Source organism: Lissotriton helveticus, chromosome 3_1 (assembly GCF_964261635.1).
Source record: "Lissotriton helveticus chromosome 3_1, aLisHel1.1, whole genome shotgun sequence".
NCBI classification, from domain to species: Eukaryota; Metazoa; Chordata; class Amphibia; order Caudata; family Salamandridae; genus Lissotriton; species Lissotriton helveticus.
In genome coordinates this window covers 1,483,030,114-1,483,055,011 of record NC_136061.1, presented here as the reverse complement: position 1 = coordinate 1,483,055,011, position 24,898 = coordinate 1,483,030,114, and the positions used below count along the sequence as shown (strand labels likewise).

Below are 24,898 nucleotides of genomic sequence, written 5' to 3'. Positions count from 1 at the left end.
TGCAATGCCAAAGAAGCATGTTGTGCATTGCCATGCACAACGTGGCAGGCACCGAGCAGTGCCTGCCACATTGTGCATGGCAATGGAGGGGGGTACCATGGCCCAGTGCACAGCTGACCCCCCCTCGCTCCCGAGGGCCCACAATGGGCCCCCAAAGCCAGTCTCCGCCTACCTTTTTGAGGTGGAGAATCCACCGCAAAAAGGCAGGCGGAAAGGCCCATGGTAATCACTACGCCGCTGCCTGCGTGGCACCCGCGCACTGATTGCTTGGTTCCGGGCTCCACAAGGTGGGCGGGAAAGTACCGCCTTGCGGAACCGTGGCGGTCAGTCTTTCCGACCGCTTCAGAACAATAGTGATTCCCACCGCCATCCTATTATGGCGGTGGGTATCCAGGCCGGCGGTGGCGATCCGCACGCCATCATAATCCCCCCCTATGCTCGGTGTCAGAAAGTAAAGAGAAGATTGACTTTCTGAATGTTGTCTCCTGCCTTGCACAACGCTGGCGAATTACAGGTCTCTCAGGCCTTGATTAAAGGCCAGTGTAGTATTGTATAGAATAGTACGTTATTGAATATGGAATGCAAGGTGCACAGTTTTGGGGAGTTAGTATTCCATGCATAGCTAATTATGGTGGGGTTAGAATGTTAAGGGTGATATAGGGAAAAATAGTATACATTTTGTGCAGTGGATTTGGCAGAGAGTATGGATGACGTGAAGACAGATCTGATTTACCGCTGTGGTTGATCTTCAATAAAGATGTGTGGATCTTACAAAAGGAGTATTGAGTGATTACTACAGAGTTTGGTGAGGAGCTAGAATGATCCCCTGAACCCACGGCATTGGAGTGCTCCTTTGTGTGGTGTAGAGTCAGCGTTCTAGTGTTGGGATCGGCGCGATGACGTAGCACGCCGATCCGCCATTTTAGGTGAAGCGCGCGAGGGTTTTCATTACGGGTGCCGGAGCCAGATAAGCAAGAGGCTCGGCGCTATCTGTGAAGTTGTTAGTTCTAATAAACATGAGCGCTTACAACAGACGTTGTCGTGTCATCTGTGTGGGGAGAGCCGGATACTTTACATGTGGGCCCATGGCTTTGGAGTATTCTGACTTTCTTTGTGTTTAAAAACATTTTGAATTACCAGTTCTACAAGTGCATACAGGTATATGTACCTTGTCTCTTTGGATTGACAGCCATAAGTAGTCTTATGTACAACGGCTTAACGGCTGTTTCACTGAAAGTCTTCGCCATTGTTTAAGTATTAATGTGCGCCGCCCTTTGAGCGTCTCCTGCATTCTTTAATGCCTACCGTGAACCTTGGAATGCAAACGTCAATTCGGCTGGTTTTGATGGTGTCATCGTCAATGCGCAGGTCACACTACGTGACCTTTACGTGCTGCTATCTAGCAAGATTTCTTAGAGGATTTACTTGAGATCTTACATCGCAACAGCATCTTAAGAGTGCATTTTTCCATCAAAGGAGAGTAAGGTACACAGTTTCTTATATTACTTTACTTGGGTTATGACGGGACCATTTTACAAACTGTTCTCTTCAAAATATTTAGTATATTTTGAACTGCTCCGTGTTACTTCTTGGATCATTACTGACCGATCATTTTACTCACATGTCTCCTCAACAGTTAGCACATTTTTTAACTGCTCTGTGTTTTTAGGCATTATGACTGATTTTACATCTGTAAAGTAAAATTTAGAAACGCCAAAGGATTTTCTATCAATGCCTGGATAACCTGTAATTAAATGGATAGAGTGGAAAGACTATTTTCTTAACTACGTTGCAACTCTAGGGGATAATGGTAATTAGTTATCCATTTTGAAAATGCAATTCTTGATTTGGATGATCATTTTCCACCAACTGTATGTACTGCAGTTATGAGGCATGCATTAGTTCAAAGCAAATAAGAAATTGGAAAATATTGAAAATTACGTATCTTCTTTGTAAAAATAGCAGCTAATTGTCGTTTTGGTCATTTGCATGCTAAATTAATTTGAGATCATAATGTTATGTATGCTAAAAACTAAACCATACAAGAGAGATTATGAGTAGAAGGAGAATTCAGTCTAAAGGAAATAATAGCAATGGTTAAGAAAGCAGAGTTATCAGAATGCTGCCTGAAAGCTACTTTACCTCAAGATCATAAGGATTACCATAATTCAGTTGATAAGATTTCAGAAGGGAAAAGTCGCAACCAACAAAAAGTTTGGCGTTATGATCAGGAGTCTCAAGGAAGAGAAACAATAAAATTAAATACGAATTTTCAAGAAAATGTATAAATGTGGTGTATTATCGTTGTGGAAGCAATTCGCATTCTGCACGTTTGGAAAATGTCCAGCTAAATCAGCCATGTGCTTAGAATGCAGCATTTTAGGACATTTTGCCAGAGTATTTAGGAAAAGGTTAATATAAAAGAATAGTGTAATGCATTACAAAATCAGACATGAATTGGTCCTCAGAAGAGGATTCATAGGATTTGAATGGATAAAGTATACCGAAGTAAAGTGTGGTACTTAATATCAAGGACAAAGAAGGTGGAATTAACAAACTGCTGTGTTGGGTATCTTTTGGAGAGGTTGAGTTGCAAGTAGCTGCTGACTTGGGATCTTTGTACACTATTGTTGCTCAATCAGTGTGGGAAAAGGAATTTGTACCGGTTATAGAGCAAGTTCTTGAAATTCCTGATTTTGGTCCTGGAAGCTATTCTGGAGATAAAAATTACATGTTAGACTTTAGACAAGTAGGGCCTCATTTATGAGTTTTCGACAGAGGGCAGCAATGCAGGCCTTCCTGCAGTACTGCCCTATGGCAAAAGAAAAGGCTAGGAATGCGCCGTATCTGTCTAATACAGAATATTCCTGTCATTTTCCCTTGTGCTGGAGCACAATGGGCTGCCATGCCCGAATGCAGGCACCGTGGTGCAAGGTTGCCTGTGTTGCGGGGTTGATTGTTTTTATGCAGGAAGGGAAACCTTCCTGCACAAAAACAATCACAAGAGGTATTTTCCTCTTTCTATGTGTGCTCCAGAATGCAGCAAACACAGAAAAAGGAACAGAGAGGAGAAATGAAGATATTTCTCCTCGTTGTGCCTCCATTGTGCTTCCCCTGGGGAAGCATACGTTTTTGGAGCTGCCGCAGAGTTACGATTTCTCTTAAAGCTGAGACAGTGTCAAAAAGCCATCGAGGTTGCTGGAAACGCCCCCAGCAACATCCATTGCACACCCAAAGGAACAATATTTACAAGGCAGCATTAAGCCAAAAATAGTGGCTTAGTGCTGCCTGGTAAATTTGGAGCCGGCTCCTACGCCACCAGAACATCACAAAAAGTGACGCACTGGCAGTGCATGGGGCTTAGAAAATAAGCCCTCTAGTATTTAAGAATTGACGTGCCATTTGTAAATTATATATAGCCACAGAGGGTTAATCTGTGCTGTGGTGAAAAGACCAGAGAGCTTTGGATATACTCCTTAATCTGAACAGTCCAGAACAGGTATTAGTTGCATGTGATAGTAAAACAACTATAGAGTGGGATTTAAAACATTTTACATCTGTCTTTTTCTGGAAAAGTTGGAAAGTTGAAAGGCTTTACACATAAGATATGAGTGAAAGCTAATGCTGTACCCAAACTTCATCAACTACGCAATATACCTCTTATTGTGACAAATGAGGTAAAGAAGGAGCTTGAAAAATCACAAGACACTAATATTATTGAGCCCATTGAAGTATAAGAATGGATATCTCAATTAGTAGTAGCTAGACTAGCGATTGGAAAAGTACATTTGTGTGTGTGGATTTAGCCACTTCAATGCGTCGAACGGCCCCGGCCATCTGTTGTCACGTGGGCGTGTGCGGAGGACGACCTGGGTCCATCCGAACCACGCACGCGTGGAATTTTTCAGCACCGCAGGGGAATTCCGGCTGCAGTGAAGCGGTTAAGATACTTGAATAACAATATTATTGTTGATCAGTTACGGTTGCCAAGAATTGACAAAATGTTATCCATACTAGAAATGCTAAGTGGTTTTCTACACTTGACCGTTCCTCCGCATATCACCAGATTTCTTTGCATCATTCCTGTAGACGTCTCACTGCATTCTGTACTCCGTTTGGATGTTTCCAATTTCACTGGATGCTTTTTGGTTTGGCATCTGCGGCTGCAGTCTTTCCAAGGCTTAACGCAGTCATTTGGTGATATGCCAGATGTGACATTTTTTCAGGATAATATTCTGATAATGGGGAGTAAAAAGAGAGTACCTGACACCAATTTGAAAAGTGTATTGAACATTCTGGAAGAAAAAGGTTTAACAGAAAAAAATCACTAAATGTAAATTTTCAGAAAGGAAAGTGACGTATTTAGGACATGAAATTAGTGATTAAGATATTAGACCAAAAGAGAAACGTAATGAGGCAATAGTAAAAGCTTCCTCTCCTCAAACCAATGATGATCTTTGATCTTTTTTGGGCCTAACAGAATTTTACTCAAAATGTTTTGAAAATCTTTTGAGTAAAACCCATGTTATGCATGTACTTCTGAAGTAAATATTAAGATTGAATGGTTAGCCGAATGTTAGGGGGCATTTGAACACATAAGATCTGCAATCAGTACGACTCAAACTTTACAAACTTTTATTCCTTCTGCTAACATGATAGTAACAGCTGACTCCAGCGGAAAGGTTTTGGGTGGCGTACTCACGCAAAAATATGATTGTGGTGAAGAAGTAGTTATTGCACTTGTGTTTTGTTGATTATCTCCATCAGAAGAAAAGTACTCTGTAATTGAAAGGGAAAAAGTAATGTGTTTGTGGGCTCTAGAGCATTTTCAGAAATGTTTGTGGGGAAGATAGTTTACTTTAAGATCTGACCACGAAATTGTTAACCACTGAAGGTTTATTGAGAGCTTCTATCAGGGTTTGCCAGAATGCCTATAAGTTTACAAGATTTTTTGTATGATGTACATGTATGTTCCTGAGTCAAAAAAATGAACAGCTCATTTTTTAAGTAGGATGTCTCTACCATTGAAGGAAGTGGATCACAACCTAAGGAATGAACTTCGCTTGGCTGGAATTTTGCATGTGGGTGAAAAGAAAAATAAATTTATGAAAGAAAATGAGTGGTTGGAAGTATGTGGCAAGGATGATATTTTGAAATAAGTTGCCAAAAAATTATTTCTGGTTGGGACCAAATGTAAAGGTGCAGAGGAGTTGAATGTTTTCTGGGAAGTGAGAGATGGACTAAGCATTGAATGAATTTTGGTTATGAGAGGAGAGAAAATCCAGTGAGGAAGCACTCAAATGGTACATGCACTTTTTTAGTATTTTCCATCTATAACCATGTGTATATCATTAAATTACAAACACTACGATAGTAAATTTGATACAATGAAACATGTTATTCACAAGCAGTGTACATTGCCACTATGGTGGGGGCAATGTGTGGTGCAAACTGCAGTGGCCTCCTGACGAGAGCTGTGGCACTTTATTTATTTACAAATGAAGCACTGCTGTCTACCCTCCATTTTGCTGGGCTAATCCACCTGTACATAAGATAGCTAGACACTGCAAACCTTGTTTCATCTTTTGCAGCACCCACTGTACTTCATTTTGTCCATTACATAAGTGTTATCGATGGGAGGAAGATCAAAGAGTACATTTGTGGCAAAGTCTACTCCAGTTCCAGTGGCTAATATTACTGTGCAAGCCCCTCTATTACAGTGTAGTGTTGTGTGTGTATTAAGCGTGCGCCTGTCCACGAGGTTGTGGTATTGAGTGCGCGCTCATACCCGAGTTCACTGTATATGTTCAAAGGGGATTCTTGGTTCTGGTGTTGAACCCCATGTGGTATCCTCCATTCCTTTACCCCCCCGGCAGTTCCGCATGTAATGGAGCTGCTCGCGGTGACATCACTTAGAATGTCACCGCGACCAGCGTTCCAAGGCGAGCGCCGTGGGGACAGAGTTAAGCTGCCACCTGTTGTGGCTGTTGCTGTGGCTGGGGTCGCCGTATTTTCCCTCATCGTTTAAACTATAATAAAGAGCTACTTCACCTCCAGACTTGTCGTGTCTGCTGTATGGACCAATACCACACCCCATCTGCGAGTTACTTGACGATGTTGGTCAGTTGCTGTCTGTACCTCATAGATACCGGACGCTCCTTGTTGTGGGTGTTTCACCCTAGATTAAACTGAAGGGCAATCGCATCTGGCCTTTGAGTCCCTTATTACATCCAGGAATACAAGCTTCCACCGCCAGTCTAGCTTTCTAGTTCCTGACACAAATAAACGCTGAGACTACCAACATTCTCCTAACACTGTGTGCAACTGTTTATGATATGACAAGCAGGGCGGGACGGGAAAGACGAATGCAGTCCTAGCAAAAATGCTCAACCCAGTCCCGCTCCCATCTCTCCCTTTCTATCCATCCATTTCCCCTCTCTCCTTCTGTCCTCCATCTCTTTTGCCGCTCTTTGTCTTTTTTAAGTCCCCTGTGACTGCTGCAGTTACCATGGGGAGCTATGGAAAGTGCCAAAGGCCTTAGGAGCAGCCCTGGGTTTTCAAAACCAGCATTTAAGGGCTCCAGCCCACCAGGGAAATGCCAGATGGAAAAAATGGCCTCTCCAGCACTGCCACAGAGATTAACTACTGCTGGCACAGGGGGCTTCAGAGAGAGAGATAGAGGCATGGGTGCATGGAGGTGGAGAGAAAGAGATTATAGATGAAGGAGAAGGGTAGAAAGAGAGAGAGAATGGACAAATGATAAGAGAGAGAGAGAGAAAGAGAGAGAGAGAGAGAGGCGCATAAGGTGAGTGAGGCTGGCTTGTGTGTCTCCACCAGGGATGCTTTTGGTTCCCGAGTTTGGGCGTGCTAAGAGGGTAGGCAGTTTTGTGACACTCTATATGCACTCATTTTATGCTTAATTTTTCTGGGAACCAGCGTTTATGGAAAAAGGAGAACAAAATACAGGTTGTGGGTCATTCCTTTTTCTTGCAAATTGCTTTGGCTCAACCTCACTGCCACTGTTTGTTGAAATTGTTATTCACATTTTGGATTGAGCCACAGGAGTCTTTACTCTTTAACTTCAAGCTTTTGGCAACAAGGCGTATTAGTCACCTAAACACAGCATCCATTGGGATACATTGGCGCTAAAGTGGCACTGGACTGGAATGATGACTCATCCCTTTGTCTACTCCCACATTATACTTACCCATGTTCCTACTCCTTTCCCCCAGTCGTACTCATAGAACTGCTTACACTCCTACCCAACTCCTACTGCTACACCCAATCCTGCTTCGGCCCATACACTAACCCCACTTCTACTACTAATTGGACTCCTACTCCTACATCTACTTCTACCACTATTCTTATCCATACGTCTGTTACAAATCATTATCAATTACTTTTAATTTGAATTCTATTCTTATTCCTTCATTTAATCCTACTCATATTTACAGGTACTCCCACTAATAGCACACGTATTCTTATTTACTCCTTCACATATGCCTACTATTACTTCTACTACTACCTTACAACTGCTCTCAGCCCTACACTTACTCTTACGTCTAATCTTTCTCTGATGTATTCCTACTCTTATTACTTCTACTTGTTCTAACTCCTATTCCTGCTCTAATTCCAGTCCAAGCCTACTCTTCATCCTCGTACTCCTAATTCTACTTCTCTTGTACTTGCACTCTTACGTCTGATGACCTCTATTCTTACTCCTACTTGATTCTACTTTTACTGTTACAGAATTATATTCATGTTCTTACTTGTACTTACTCTAATTCATGCGCTTACTCCTACTTAAATGTACAGATACTCTTCTGATGGAGAGGAAAACCACATTTACCATTAATGACAAGAGAACCGAACATGCTCCTTTTTAAGAGAAAAATTAATAAGCATGCCTCAAATACACGTTACAGAGAAGATGACGAAAACAAAGAAGCTCCTTTACTGCATTGTAAAAGCATTGAGAAAAAGACCAGTTTAGATGATATCATGCGTATAGGTAACAGCGGTTGTGATTTAGTTGTGAGGTGGTTCTCCCCCTCCAAAAGAAGCCGAACATCAGCTTTGAGAAATTAGAGAAGCTCCGGCCTATCTGTTTGTTACCGTATATGGCTAAGGTGGCGGAGAAAACCGTGAACATCCAGCTGATGGATTTCGTGGAGGAGGCCAGCCTCCTACACGATTCCCAGTTTGGATTCCGGCCACGCCACTCTACCGAGTCGGCGCTACTCATGGCGGTTGAGACCATCCGCCAGGGAGTGGACGAGGGCCAGACCATGGCCCTGATCCTCCTGGACCTTAGCGCAGCATTCGACACTGTAGCTCATACCACCTTGCTACAGTGTCTGAATGATGGTGGGATCTCAGGGGCTGCGCTAAAATGGATCCAGTCCTTTCTGATAGGTAGAGGCTTTCAGGTCAGACAGGGAGACTGCTACTCAAGGGAGATTAGTTTGGCTCAGGGCGTACCGCAGGGCTCGTCCCTGAGCCCAACCTTATTCAATCTGTACGTCTCCCCGGTGGCAGCCATTGTCCAAAGCTATGGGTTGCACATAGTGTCTTATGCCGATGACACGCAGCTTGTCATCTCCCTTTCACGCGCGCCCAGTCTTGCTGCGGACAGCTTCAGAGCCTGCATGCAGGAGTTGGCAAACTGGATGTCTTCCAACTGCCTGAGGTTGAACGGCAGAAAGACGGAGGTGCTCGTGGTGGGGGGGGCTCGTCGGTGTGGTCATCAGCATGGGGGCCATCCTGCCTGGGGGAGACTCCTACACCCGGCCAGGAAGCTAGAAACCTTGGGGTATGGCTGGATGCGGACCTAACATTCGGACCTCAGATAGGCCGGGTGGTGGGGGTATGCTTCGGTGTCCTGAAAAGCCTTCGGAAAGTTCTCGATCTACTTCCCACAGCAGCTCGGAAGACGCTGGTACATGCATTCGTAACATCACGATTAGATTATGGCAGCCTGCTCTATCTGGGGGCAACGGGCAAGGTCATCAGCCGTCTTCAAGTGCTGCAAAATGCAGCGGCTCGTCTGGTCTTGAGGCTTCCGAAGAGATCGCCTTCAAAGACAGCCCTCCAAGCACTCCACTGGCTTCCAGTAAAAAGTAGGGTTGACTTTAAGGCTCTTTGCACATGCCACCACATTTTGTGCGGGAAGGCACCTGCACCGTTACAGGACCTGGTTACTCGGTATGAGTCTCCGCGCGCCCTGCGCTCTTCTGGCTCAGGGCTACTGAAGGTCCCCAAAGTGAAAAAAGCACATATGGGGGGTAGGTCCTTCAGGTACTTGGTTGCCAAGAGCTGGAATGGTCTGCCAAAGGAACTGCGCCTGGAGCTCTCTGAGCCCAAATTCAGGAAGAAACTTAAAACATATCTGTACACCCGGTAGGCTGGGTCCGCTGCCGGTTGGGGTGACTTTGCCACCACCACTCACCATAGCACGGGGACACGCCGGTGCGCGTAACCAGGCGCTCTATAAATTTCCCTTATTATTATTATTAAAAGGAGCAATATTTTATTAGCGATTGTTAGAAAACGTGTAAATGATGAACTCTCACGTTATAAAGTTTACCTCTAATCGTTTCTAAATTCCATTTTAATGGAGAATTAACTAATAAGATTTATCAAATAGTTTGATTAATCCATATTTAGGTAGTACATTTTACTAAAATCTATCTCTTTGTGTGTGTAACCGTGTGCACTAAAATGACAAACGAAAAGTAGGTGTTACACATTTCTATTTGATGATGCTTCTGTGAAACTTATAGAGAAGTACTTCACCTATGTAACTATTTTATTTGTCTGAAACGATATTAATATTGTATGATTTAAAATGTATTTACATGTTGGTACAAAAGAAAAGTTATAAGTGCCCTATATTGACACATATTATTTGTAATCCTACTTAACGTTCCTAACTGCATCAGAAGTTATACTAACATTTGACATCTTGTTCTTTTATGAATGCATGCTTATACTTCTATATAGTGCATTATATTACACTAAATTAACATGGGCCTGAATAAATTCACAAAATGTTCTGCCTTGCTAGGCTCACTGTCTGTGAGTAATTTTGCCAGTATAACAAATTATGTGCAACAGTGTTTTTCCTTACTAAAGTCACATGAACAAAAGATTTTGCTAAAATTATGTTACCATTTCAGGGCATCTGCCTGGAAAACGGTCCTCTTGAACTTTCTCTTATGTTCTAGCTAACGGAGCAATGTTCTAACGTTTCGTATACTGAATGACTAAGGACTGTGCAATTGTCCCACCTATTTCTCAGCATTTTATATTTTCTTCTATCGCGTGACACACACTACATATAAACTGAGGAATGGACTGAGTAGTCTGACCAGATAAGCTCACTCCAGGAAGTGTCACCTTCGGAAACGCTAAGAATATAATATTTTCGATGTGAGTAATTTTATTATATGCTCAGTTATTAAAAACCATTGCATAAAATACACTGATACATAGTATGAAAATTTGACAAACGATAAAAAGCCATCATACATATTCTTGATGTGACAAGCAAATGAGATGCAGGGATCATGATTACATGATTGCTTTTGTAAATTCATTCGGGTAGCACTCCGTAAATAGTGCTTTTTAGTTTATCTGGATGATTTGGTAGTCAGATAGTCTTTATTCATTTGCATGATTGCTCAGATGCTCAGAGTTTTGTGAAGCATTTCCTAAGGGACTGATTACAAGTATAGGTGCTAATTAGCTTTCAATTGCTAATCAGCCAAAGCCGCCCGAATTCTGCTCCGCGGCCGGTGCCGCTTGTACCTGCCCTGCGGCCGGAGCTGCCTGAACTCAGCCTCGCGGCCGGTGCAGCTTGTACCTGCTTTGCGGCCGGACCCGCCTGAACTCTGCTCCGCGGCCGGTGCCGCTTGTACCTGCTTTGCGGCCGGACCCGCCTGAACTCTGCTCCGCGGCCGGTGCCGCTTGTTCTCTGCTTTGCGGCCGGAGCCGCCTGAACTCTGCTACGCGGCCGTGGCCGGCGCCACTTGTGTTCTGCTTTGCGGCCGGAGCCGTTGTACCTTGTTTTCACGGTCAAAGCCGCAGGAAAGCTTTGACGCGGCAGGGAACGCTTTTGAATTGTTTTCGCGGCTGAAACCGCTTGAATTCTTGCTTCGCGGCTGGAGCTTCGCGGCTGGTTATTTGAATTGAATTGCTGAAGGTGTGCTTCAGATTTTCTCCGACGGCTGCCTTTCCTGATGGCGGCTGCCTTTTCTGACGGCTGCTGCCTTTCCTGATGGCTGCTGCTGCGTGAACCTGTGCTGATCTGTGCTTCAATTCTCCGACCCGATTACCATTCTCTCCTCCACTGCTACCTGCTACAAGTAGAGAGTGAGCTGTGAGCCGAGAGAGGCGCTAGTGAGCAGAGTGAGCTGTGAGCCGAGAGAGAGCTCGGGCGGCGGCGGCGAGCAGCGTGTGTAGCAGCCGCGTCCAGCCGTGTCCAGCCGTGACCCGGTGACCCGGTCTCGGGGGCTTCAGGGTTTTCCATAGGACTCAGAAGTCTGGGAGGTCGGAGGTCGCAGACCACTGTGTCCACCGAGCCTGCCAGGAAGCAGAACAGGCATCCGGCGTCCAGAGCCCACGACCATGGAAACGCGGTGCGACGCCGGAGTGTATCCCGGAGAGTGGCGTGTGGCGCGTGGAGGAGTGGCGCGGTCCTGTTACCACAGCTGAGTGGTAATTGCGCAGTGTAGAAACTCCAACTGAGCCGGCAGAGCACTCGAGAGCTGCCCACTGTGAAGTACCTGGAGCACTTGGAGAAGTCTGAGCAGCCAGTGCGGGAGGTAAGTGGTGGTGGCGAGCGCGGCCGCCGTTAGAGGCGGCCGCGAAGTAAGAGCCCGGGGTGCGGACCGAGGGGCTGCTTGGCCAGGTCTCCCAGCCTGCGGCCCCCCTGCGTGCACCGCTCGCCACCTCCTTCTCCCCCTGTAGAAACTTAGACCAATACAGACTATTACAGTTTGCGTGCAGAGCCAGACATACAAACTAGACACATACAAGATACATAAGGCCCTCATAGGCGATATACTCCTACAACTAGGCCCACAAGTAACGAACTATATCGCGCAGAGCCCCAGATAACGGCGCCTAAAGGATGACGCTTAAAAAGACCAAGTCTAGCATGGAGGAGGAGGTGGCGGAGGCGAACCCTGAAAGTACCCCACAAAGAAGAGTAACTAGAAGCACTAGTACCCAAAAATCCCAGGACTCAGTCACTGGTAATTCCCTCCCTCAAGGCCTCATTACTCAGTTCTTTCAGGCCCCCAGTGGCTCGACAGCCTCAGACGAGAGACGACCAGGTCCCGAGTGCAGCGCCAAACCGGGGACACCAAAGTCCAACCAAGATCAGATGGGCCTTCATTCCTGCGAGTTTTCCATCACCGAAAAAATCGGGAGCCCTGAAGCACAACCTCAGCCCGTCGCCAGGGTGAAGAGCCCGTTTAGGACCACAGCCGGCATTCACACGAGACCCACTGTGGGGGCAAACGTGGAGACAGACATTGCAAAGCAAAACATGGCTGCCGCATCCTCTTCCCCAAAGAGCACTGGCAAGCGACCAAACACAACGGAGACACCCCGGATAATGAAGAGGTCGACCTCCCCGGGTATAGACGTACTAACAACATCGTTCCTACAAAAATTAGAACAGTCAATAGAACGCACACTTGAAGCCACACCTATAAATTCAGGAAGAATTAATGTCATGAGAACATCACAAACGGAGGGATGGAGACCGTTGGGCCTGACACACCACCAAGACTAAATCGACGAAGTCACCGTCAAAGATTTAAACCTGACCGTAATAAGAGAAGTTCAGGACACAATGGCCAGGGCGTTGCTATGGCAGTCCATGAAGATGGAAGTACAAGTCTATCTTCTGCATTCAATTGCCCAGCACTTGGTGCGCCAAGACGATAAATTGGCAAAGCTAGAGGCTCTATTCAACGCCCAACACGCCCACGCGGTTAATATCAACTCCTATGCCGCCATTATAGAAAAATGGGCAAGTCTACCTGAAGTTCTAAAAGACATGCTTGCACTAGCCAAGGGTCTGGGTGAGAGGACTCCTCAAGTACATGCCGCACAAAAGTTACCAGCCCCGACGAAAGTGCATGATGAAATGATCGACCATTGCACTGCGGTTACCAGCTCACCAAAGGAGCCACTGGTAGGGCCATGCAACAATCTCATTTTGGCAGAACAAGGGAGTGGGGACCTTGAGGTCTTGGATCATGACACCGCAAGTGACGATTCATCTGTCACTACCCCTCTCCCGGAGAAGGCTGAAGGTGCACCGGCAAATGTAAAAGCTCCACTGTCAAGGAGAGCCAAAAAAAGACTAAAGAAACAACTAAAGAAATCTAAAGTCAAAAGCAGAAACATATCACCGGCTACACTAACCTCTGGCATCACCGAAATTAAAAGCAGCCCTAAACCACTCTTTGCTATTTTCATCCCTAAACACGCACCCAAGACCGACAAGCCTAGAGATGCACCTCTCGCCTCACGTGAGGCCCTTAGATATCAAATCCCTCACCCGGAGGTTCAAACCTACGTGGAGGCTCAACTAAGGACCTCACAGGTGGTAATCGGCGCACAACCTAGCGCCCCCTGCCCATCTGGTTGGGCACCCCAACACAAGACAGAAACAAACCTTACATTAAATCAGGGCGCGGAGCTAGGACTATCTAGATTGGTAGGACTACCAACTGAGGCGCCAGGCAGACAGCAACGAGGTGATACACATAAAAACCTCCCATACCAGAATTCAATTAATGGCGAGTGGCAAGGACCGTCAAGAGAGGTAGGATTACCAATCGCGGCGTCAGACACACAGCAGCCAGGAGCCACCTATAAAAACCCTCTACCTCCAATTCCTCAGAGGCCCACGTCCTTGGGAGAAGGGGTAAAACAGTGCTCCACCGTATATAATAAGCCATCAGAAATATATGAGCTGCTGTTTACTCCTAGATACATAGCCAAAGGCTCCTTTGACACTCTGAACAGGTCCAATATCGTCCGACTCATTGGCCAAATTGACTCCCTGGCACAAATCACCTCAGAGATGATTGAATGGGTGATGTTCAAGAGTCTGGAGACAGATACCCATGGTGATTCCACCATAGTCGGATTTGTGAATCAGCAAGCCCAACAGGCTGTCCTCAAAGAAGTAATACAACTCGCAGAATGGGGCATTGAAGTCACTGCCCCCAGGGCACCAAAATACCCACACGTCCTTAGGCCTCATAACGGCCTTCAAGAACCAATCTTCGTTCTCAAAGGCACAAGATTCATCAGCCCAGACGGGGGATTGAAATCAGGGAGGCCAAGAACCCCGCTAAAAATCTAAATCCTGCTAAAAGAAAGGCAGCCTAGCGTGCAGCGGCCTCAGCAAGGATTGGCTCACACGGAGGACACATGGAGACACCTATGAAAACAGAGCACGCGTAAATCCACTTAGGGGCCAAGATCGCAAGCTAACTATCATCTCATGGAACATCGCCGGGCTATGTAACATATTTAGGGGCACAACCACTCTCGATTACCTTGCACAGGGGGACATATTGTGCATTCAGGAGACCTGGGCGAGGTCAACGACCCCAATAGCTGGCTTCTACAAACATTTTAAATCAGCAACCAAAAGGACGATCTTTAGTCGCCAGTCAGGGGGACTTTCCATCTTCGTAAGCCATGCCTGCAAAATTAATGTAATAGAACTAAAACTGGAGTCACCTGACCTGCAAGCCATCACAATAGAAGGGTTGAGATCGGGTCAAAAACCCCACCCCCTTTTACTAATCAATTGCTACCTCAACCCAGCAAAATATCAATCGCCTCAGGCTATGGAATCACTCACCACCACTCTGGAAGAGTTACTTATAAACCGTTTGCACCATGATGTAATATTTGCGGGTGATTTCAACCTGAGAGGCCTGGATCTGATTCCAGTGGCACCCCCAAGTAAGATGTCAGCCCCATTGATTGAATTTCTCGCAAATTTTAATCTGCAACCCACCCACGCGACACAAAAAATGAGCCACCCCGCATGGACCGCTAATTCGACCTTTAGTAACGTCTCCACTATAGATTATATCTTCACCAACGAAGGACTGGCACACAAACTTTGTAATTTTACCGTGGACGACAGAGTCGAAAGCGACCACAGGCCCCACCCGCGCCACATTTAACCTGGCACGGGAATAGGTGGACTCTCAGGAAGTAATTGGAACGACTACAGGCGAAGAACATCATTCAGTCCTCAAAAGAATAAAATGGTCGACCAATCTCAGCCACAGATTTTCGGCATATGTAGCCAGTAGGGTGGCAGAACTAAGGCCACAAGATAGTGAGAATATCACACACCTATGGGAAACACTGACAACGGATATACTGAAGTGCCTGGGCAACACTCACCAATCAAGAAGCTGCCAAAAAAACACCAGGCCAAGCCGTCTAAAATCGCGGCGCCTGACACAGATCAAGTGTGCACTCAACAAGGCAACCAGGGCAAAAAAGAAAGGCACTCACCTGCCAGGGGGGCCTCCCATTGCCGCTTTGCGAGCCAATCACAAAAAGAAAATCTGGGAGCTGAAAAGATAGCGGACCGAACAGAACTGGCTGACAGTGTTTTCCTTAATCAAAGAAAAAGACAACAGCAAGCTATGGCACTATATCAACAGCCTGATCCCTAGAGGCGCGTATAAGGAAAACAGTGTTGCAGGGAAAGTATGGGAACAGTATGCAATGGGGCTGTATACCTGTGAGCCAAACCGGCCGACTCCCGGCAGTTCCGTGTGGTCCAAGGCGGCAGCTGCAACCATCAAAATTGAAAGCGCCCCGACAGAAGACCTAAGACCGACCCGACCCGGAAAATTTTCAGAGGCGGAGGTAACAAAGCACATTAAGGCCATCAGAACCGACGGCGCCTCCGGTCCAAATGGGATCCCCGCCCAGGTTTTTAAGACCGCCTCAGCCTTCTTTGCAACTATACTCACCCCTTTATTCAATCACTCATTCGCAACTGCAATCCTGCCTACTTCCTGGAAAGGTTCAATTCTATTTCCCATTCATAAAAAAGGCGATCACTTGAACCCGGCTAATTATAGACTCATAGCCCTTCTAGACATAGAAGCCAAGGTATATGCCTGCCTTCTTTTAAAGGACCTGGAGACCTGGGTGGACAAGAACGGCATTCTTCCGCCCTCACAGACCGGCTTTAGGGCCAACAGTTCCACTCTGGATAACATCACAGCGCTTACTTTCCTCGCGAAGAAGGCCAACACGAGGAATAAGCCGCCCCTGTTCTGTTGCTTTATAGATTACTCTACGGCCTTTGACCGAGTGAATAGAAGCCGGCTTTGGGCAAAACTAGAGTCCTGGGGGCTCCCCAAAGTCCTGCTAAAAGCCATAAAAGCACTTTATGAGGGGACATGGGTCCAGGTGAAACTAAGCCCACCAATCACAACAACAAGAATTGCCACCAACTCTGGTTTAAAGCAGGGGTGCATTTTGGCCCCCCTACTTTTTAATCTGTATACAGCGGACATGGGGCAAGCCCTGAAAGTTGCCAACCTAGCACCTCCTAGACTGGGGAAGCTGGCCTTGGGAACGCTCCAGTACGCAGACGATACGGTGGTCATGGACCACACCAGGGTAGGGTTTCAAAGAGCCTTAAACAGTCTTGCCACATATAATAAGGAGAACGACCTACGGATCAACGTGAGCAAGACCAAGATAGTAATCTTTGGCAAATACCATCACAAAAAAAAGCTTCATGGTCCCTGGGGGAGCACCGAATCATCACTGCCTCATCTTATAACTATCTGGGCATATGGGTGTCTGAGAGGGCTACCGCAGTCAAACATCTGAAGGAGCTAAAACCAAGAATAGACAAAATAATACTGTCTTTAAGACGCTTAAGCTATCGCCTGGCCAGTCCCTCAGCAGAACCGATGCTGACAGTACTCAGGGCCAAACTGATCCCCGCCATCACGTACGGCCACATAGCCTACCCAGATGCATTCGAGAAAGTGGTCCACGCGGCCCAGGCGAAAGCATACAAGATGGTGCTACGGGCCCCTAGATAGGCACGGAACAACAGGCTAAGACTAGAAATAGGCCTGAAACGACCAGAGTTGGCCCTACTGGGGGATCTGTTAAAATACTATATTAGAGTATTGAAATCGCCCGAAAACACCTTAAAGCACTTCCTAAAAACCATCTTCGGTGAAGCGGGCTCCCCATGGCACTCCAAGGTGGAACTAGTCATTGATGTACTGAAAATCGAGGGAAGGAGCCTGCCCCTTCATGAAATCCCATATTCTGCCTGGGCCCAAGCCATTAAGCGCCAAGTCCAGTCCATCTCTTTCGGGCTTGACCTTTCTTCGCTCTGGCACAACACACTAACTCTGGCCCTGGACAAGTCCTACATCCCCGGCAAACCCCAACTATACCTGCAAGATTCACTAACAACCCATGCAAGACAGAAAATTCTGTTTCTGCGCCTCTTGGCCCTCAGGATCGCGGACTTCAACCCAAATTGGGCACGAATGGACGGAGCCACTGCCTGTCGACTATGCAACTATCGCAGAGAATCCTGGCTACACCTGCTGTGCTGCTGCACAAAGTTGGCCAGTGATCGACATCGACTGCTGCGTCCGGCATTACGGAACTTAGGCCTTAGAACATGCAGAGAGGCCTCGGACTGGTGCTTCTCAGAAACTACGACCTGCTTGTTAGCTAGGGTCGGCAAGTTCACCCATCAAGTTAAAATGGCACTCGATTCCCAATTAAAGGCTACTGTTCCGAAGGGCCTTGATAGTGGGCATTGCGCTTCCCCTGCTGCCCCAATATTGTCAGCTTACGCTTAATTCAGGGAGTCCTCATAAAGCAACTGAAACCATCGGACTTAGATATTTAATCTGGGTCGGCTTAGGGCCTGACGAAGAACCCACCCACTGTCAACTGGCTCTGCAGTGCGATTGATGATGCCGAACTTCAACACGTCTTTCAGATTCCAGTAGGAGTGGAGTTATGGAGAAAACAAAACCCTTATCCTTTTAATAGAACTCTGATTGGACAAAAATAGTTAAAACAGTCAGTATTGTAAGTAAAGTTGCACTCACGGTATTACTTGGAGTAGGGTGCGTCGGGGGGGGGGATTTAATTGTATTTTACTCTGGAACGATTTTAAGTAATCACACAGTTTATTAATAAAAAGAGAAACTGATTGCTTAGGCACAGTAGAACAACCATATTAAAACCTGTCCAAATTCATAAAACCATAATTTGACTTTAGATAAAGCCCTGTTGAATCAAAACAGCAGAATATAAAATTATCTAAAACCCTTAGACGTGAGCCAGAGGTTACAGATCACAATGTTAATTGTTTGTTAGAACCTGCAATGACCAAATGTATCCATTAAAAACTGTTATATAGTTCATTTTGAGAAGAGCTTAGAACAAGGGCTTATGTCCGCAAGGCTGCTTGGTGCTGGTGTTTAGCTTATCTCCTGCTGCACCCATGAGTCAGGTCAGTGAAGAGGCTGTATTGCTTTGCCCTTAAAGTCGTAAAGCCATAGTTTGCGGCCATTGTGTATAAAACCGACCAAACGATGCATTGATTGTATTGAGGCCTATCGCCACACACCATGGATTTCCATTCATTATATGCTTTAAATCAAGCTGGCAAGTGTAATTAATTTTTTCTGGGGCAGAGGCCCTGCATTTATGCCCATTGGTACTGCTATGTGCTGATTGTTATCTTTGATCCTGCTGCGCCCATGAATTGAACCAGGCAGCAAGCTAGCTGGATATCTCCTCCTTCAAAGCAAGCTTTCACTACATGCCTGCATGTTTATCTGTTTTTGTTTCAGGGCAGGTATTAGTCTGATTCTTCATTCCCTATCTAAGCTCTTACATATTCACAATAGGTGTAGACTGTCCTCTTCGCCGCATAATCTGCACAATGTAGATTACTGTGTCTGTTTCAATGGGGGCAGATGCAGCTGCCCAGTCTCAGATGCAGGTATGTTTCCTTTTTTACTCTAGTAAAACCAGCACCTAAGTATGGTTGGAGGGAGCATCTAGAATAGCTCTGGATAACAAACAATCCGTGTGCCCTTTCTTTTAATGCAGCTTTGTCCTCCACGAAGGACAGCATTTTTACCGTTTTCTTTACCAGCTCTTTAAAGCTTTTGTGGGACCCAATGGTAACCCTAGGGACCTCTAGGGCCAAGGAGTCTATTGCATCTTGTAAGTAAGTCATAGCTGCGCTTTCCTTTTTTCTGCTTTAGCTCGTTCCAAAGGTATGCATTCAATGTTGCAGGGACCGCTCCCTTTTTTTTGTGCCAGCATTTGACGTAAGCACCCTTGAGTGCTATTTGTTGCTTTTGTAGGAGGAATTCTGATCTTATTTGTGCCAGCGAAGTGTACTGCGGGAGACTGAATATTATTCTCATTGCCCTTGACACTGTCCTGTCCTAAACAACGGCATCCCTTCCTCTCTGGCACTCGCTTCCATAGGTGATTGTGGGGAGGAGTCTTGCTCGAATTACCTGTAATAAGGGGGCGAGGCTAGGGCCAGTTATTTTATGTTCGATGTTTTTTAAAGCGACCGCTAATGCAGTTCTTCTTCCTGATATGGCTGCTTTTTGTTGGTGGAACATCCCTTTGCTGTCCAGTATTATGCCCAAGTGTTTAAATTATTTTACAGTGTCGAGTCTCAGGCCCCCCAACTCCCATTGGAAACGTTTTTTTTTCTTTTTCTGGTTTATTACCATCACTTTGGTTTTGCTTAAGTTTATACTTATTACGTTCTTGTTGGAGAAGTTGTTTGTGGTGTTTATCGGATGTTGCAAGCCAATTGGAGTGCGGCTGATTAGTACGAGGTCGTCAGCGTAAAGCGGATTCGAGAGGGTGAAGCCTCCAAAATTCAGGGCATGGTGGTTGCAATTATCAAGGTCTGGCAAAAGATCTGCCATGAATAGATTAAACAGAGTCTGTGCCAAAACGCAACCTTGCTTCAGCCCCTTGGTTGTGGGTATTCTCCTCGATAAGCGATCGCCGGCGCCCATCTTTATTTGTACCCATATATCGGTATGGAGTAAAATCAGCTGAGACAGGAGTATTGTATTGATTTTGATTTTAAAGAGTTTTGACCAGAGTTTATTACTGTTAATGTTGTCGAAGGCCGATGAAGCAAACGTAAAGAGGTTTATTGATGTTTTTGACAGCATCAATTAGAAGCGATGGAGCCAGTATGTTTGTTAAAGTCCCCATACGTTTTTGAAAGCCAGTTTGGTTAGTTGGAATTGATGCCTTTTCCGATGCCCAGTCTGTAAGTTCTTTCAGCAAAAGACCTGCATAGTATTTGGCATCGTAATCTATTAATGCAACAAGCCTATAATTTTCCACTTCATTTTTGCTGCCTTTCCTGTGTATCGGGGAACTAATTGATCCCTTCCAGGAGTCTGGTATTGTTTCTGCTTCCATTATGTGAGTGAAAAGTGGCAGTAATACAGATGCCCAGTAACCGGGCATTGCTTGTATAAGATAGGAGGGATACCATTGGGTCCTGGCGCGCCCTCTGCTCTGCCTTTCGAAACTCTGTTCATAATCTTTTAATCGAGAAGGAGTAATTGCTCTCCCCAGCTTGCTTTTCTTGACCTAGCCAGGATCTTCTGCTCCCGTGTGCTTCTTGTGTGGTATTGTTATGTCCGCTGTTGAAATGGTGCCATAGATAATTAGCCCAGTCTTCTAGGGTCAGGTGAGAGTTGATTCCGAGGGCCCTTGGGTTCTGTCGGCCTTTCACTGTGCGCCAGAACCTGGCGCTGTTGTTGGCTTTTGTGTCATGTAGAAGTTTGGCTCACTTAGTTGTTGCAATCTCACGATTTGCTGCCGAAATTAGTTTCTTCTTGCTCATTTTTAACAATCTTAGTTCCTTTTGAAGGTTAACATCTGGCCCCGTTTGACGAAGGTTTCGTACTGTTCTATTTATTTTTTTCTTTATTTGCCTTAGTTAGAACTTTATAATACTGAGAGATGTTTTCTTTGCATGCTGGATAGTGTGGTGTGTGTTCTCTGTTTACCGTTTAATCCTGCAGATGCACCTGTCCCTTCTTCTTTTGAGTGAGCAGCACAAGACTTTCAGTAAATTTTGTCCAGCATTTCAAGACGCCATTGTACGGCAACTTGTTTGCCTCCCACAGGATTTTTGCCTCGTCCAGAAATTTTTCCAAGTTACGTATTTTACATTTGATTCTTTTGCGGCTGGTAGTATACACTGTGCCTGGGCCTCCTACTCGCCGGGTAGGTGCTGTTCCATGTGCATCCAATATAAGCTCTTGTGGTAAGTGGTCACTGTAGTCAGATGCACCTATTCCGAAATCGGCTATCTTGTTGAACAGGGATATTGATGTGAAGGTGTGATCTATTGTTTTGTTGGTTAGGGCATTGTGGAAAGTTGACGCTGGCGGGCGATCTCCAGGGAAGCGACTGTTTATTGCAACCAAGCTCAAATTTTCTAACTCCTTAACCAGTTCTACATCTAAAATATTCTTTGGTCTAACAGATAGCAGTTGGATTGCTTGCTCTCGCTCTCTTTCACTCTCGTAAATTATTATGGCAATGGTGGTTGTGGCGGTGGTGTTTCGCATTTCCTTCTGATTACAAACTGCTAATGAAGATTTTGCAGAACTAGCTGGCAAATTCACTTGCCTGATGCGGTTTTATCTGGCTTCTTTCCTAAACTGATGCATAAGCTATATGCTATTGTGGTCTCTTCCTTGGGGACTACTTGAACTGGCATAATTATCCCTTCTCTGAACTCTTGAGCTTTTGATACTTACTTTGACATTTCTTATGTCTTATTACCCTATGCATTGTATTGAGGAACTTACCTTTCTAATATTGATAAGCTGAACTAAATATATTACTTTGACTTAGCTGTCATGTTTTATTCTTATATGAGTGAGAGTGCATTTCCAATTTACTTTTGTTATGTATGATTTTGGCTCACCTACATTTCTTCAGGAGATTTGGCTTTGCAGTGATAATTCTTTACCTTTATAGTATTGACTTGAGAGTAATCTATATGAGCTTGATATCAACATTGTAATCAGTTGTCCAATTCCTGGTCCCCATTGGATGACTGTTTGCTACCCTTTATATCCAACCCCTCTTGGCACCCAGCAAGGTCCATCAGAGGGTCAAGAGAGAAGTAATTTCATCTTTAAATTTCCCGTATATTTAGTATTGGGGCATATTAAACGCTACAGCAGTTATTCTGTTAGCATGTTGGATGGTTTGTGGTCCGATGAAGTTAGGATATAAGGGGGGAAATCCTTATCGAGACCCCTATTCAAAATTTTGATTAAGATTTAGATCAAATCCAAAGCTCTATGTTCAGTTAAAAGGAGACCAAGTGCTAGCGTTAAAGCAATACACAGGAACAAGATCATGATGTGAGTTTCAATAGGTTTGGGCATTATTGCTTGAAGATTAGATTGCTGTAATATGGCCGGGTGAGGTTATGCAAAGTTCAGAGTTGCGTTGAGTGATGAGCTTTGTGCAGTCAAGTTAGAGTTGTTATCGGGTCTGAAGTGGCCTAAGATATCGGGATATACACCTATGGGTGGTCTCAGTATGGTATATGCTGAGTAATACTGTCTGCTGTGATTTTTTTGAAGGTGCTCTGCATGAGACATCGTCAGCAGTATCACTAGTGAAGGGAATTTTCTATTGTGAGTTTGAGAAATTACAATCATTGCGGATGTTCTCAGTGCACAGGGAACAGTTGCAATGATTAAAGTGAGGTCACACTGCTTGAGATTTCACTTAGAGTAGATGTTAGGAAAGTTAGATCGGAGTATTGTTGATCCTGATGAGCAAGTGAAAATCCATACTTTCTTTTAGTGGAGCAGACAGGGGTTTTGAAATGCTTGCATTTTTGTGAATATTTTCTAGATGAAAACGTGCTTGTGAGGATTGAGAAGGAGGGGTAGTTGCTGCAAGGAGTGAGGTGACATCACAGAAGTGCTGCTCTGCCATTGGTTCGTTGGAGTAACGCCAACCTAGGATAGGTTAACAACGAGATAAAGGTGCCACACTGGTATTGGTTAATTGAAACTAAACTAGGAAGTGACTATCAGAATTTACTAACTAAATAATTTTTTTTTAAAACAATATATATCGGTTGGGAAAAATTAAAATGTAAAAAACGCTAAAGAGTTTGTTGCAGGGAGATGTGCCCTCCCACTAGAGAAGAGGTAACAATACCACCTGGGGATACACCAGCTTTATACACGACACAAGAGAGAGGATATCATACATGTACATGGCTTCAGAATTGGATGAAATACACGGAGAATGACGGACCTTTAGCTTTTCCAAAGTATGGAACATTTAACATTTTAATTCTTGAAAATTTACGAATGCATTTACATGAAATTAATACAATACCAAGACCCTTACAATCTGAAGCCCTTAGTGAGTGGGAACACATAGCTCATGAAAAAGAGAAAGAAAAATATCAGAGAAGGTATAAACACACTTTGAATCAATATGCAGAGGCTAAGTGGGATGCACTGCAGAAAGCTTGGAGAACAGACATAGCTGAAGGAACTTGAATGTATCCTGTACTAGTAACAGTGAAGGAAGAAGGAAAGAAGTGTAAGGAAAAGAAGAACAATAGAAAAATATTGAAATTTCTCAAAGACTGACAATAGTGAGAATGAAATTGATGATGAATTTTAAATGAATTATTATTAAACCCTCCACCTCCCTATAATGAAGATCGACATCAGAATATAGTACATTCTTATGGTGGGCTAATTCAAAACATGCCTATCATGACTGCAAGTCCAAATCTACATAATCCTTTCCTATCACAAATGATATTGCAGGAAGACCTGAGATAAATAATCTGACTGTGCTAAATGCTCCGGAAGCTTTGACTGTTCCAGTGAATATATTTCCTGTAGTTCTGTTATCCCAGTCTGAGAATAGGGTAAAAAATAAATACACTTTGGCCGTCCCAACTGGAATGAATAGTTCTGTTCCTATTTCAACAGACCCGAGATCAGGACAGACAAATCAAGAACCATTAATTATGACTTCAGCAACTTTTCGTGGTGGAACTAATGCATGTTCTAATGCAAATACTGCACAACAGGCTAATTCTAGTGGGAGGTCTGGACAAGCTGCTGTTTCATTGTTATTTAGAAATGGCATGGGAACCCCACAATGGGGAATTCAGAACATAGTAGGAAGAATCCTTCAGTTAGGATGTCCAGATTCTGATGCGCCTTTTGCCACACACTCCTGCTACAGGTGCAGAAGGATGAAGCAAAGATTTGCTTGCAAATACCCCAGAAAGACAGATAGGTCCAACACCTAGGGAACATGATAATTGGATCAGAGAGATAGCTTGTTCTATATACGATAGGAGTGCAGGGACTCAAGAAACCACCACAGTGTCAAAAACTAGTAAGGACAAGACTTTAGGATTAACAAAACTCAAGGTAGAACCAGAAGACATGATAATGGGAAATATAAGCCCCGCTAGGATAGCTATCTATCAGGTCGATTAACTACTGTTCATAAGCAAAAACATTACCAGAAGTGCTCAAAACAGACATGAGAAACAGTCTGCATTGGCACATAAATATGGAGTGGATATACACAAATCAAGACACTACAGAAACCATACAGGTTAGACTTCAGTGACAGAGATAATGAGAATATGAGACCTTTGGGAATGAGATTACAAATTAAAGAGTTGTTGACTACCCTTAGGAAATGGAGAGAGTTAGAAAAGTGGGAAGGAAGGTATGCTAAGCAGGAAGCAAAGAAAATCCAA

The 24,898-nt window shown here is 44.8% G+C and overlaps 1 protein-coding gene across 1 annotated transcript in view; it reads right to left on the bottom strand.

Moving 5' to 3' along the window:
- Nucleotides 1-24,898, bottom strand: part of FEZ1 (fasciculation and elongation protein zeta 1) — a 729,464-nt gene that overhangs the window by 678,971 nt on the left and 25,595 nt on the right. The gene's annotated exons all lie outside the window — the stretch shown is intronic.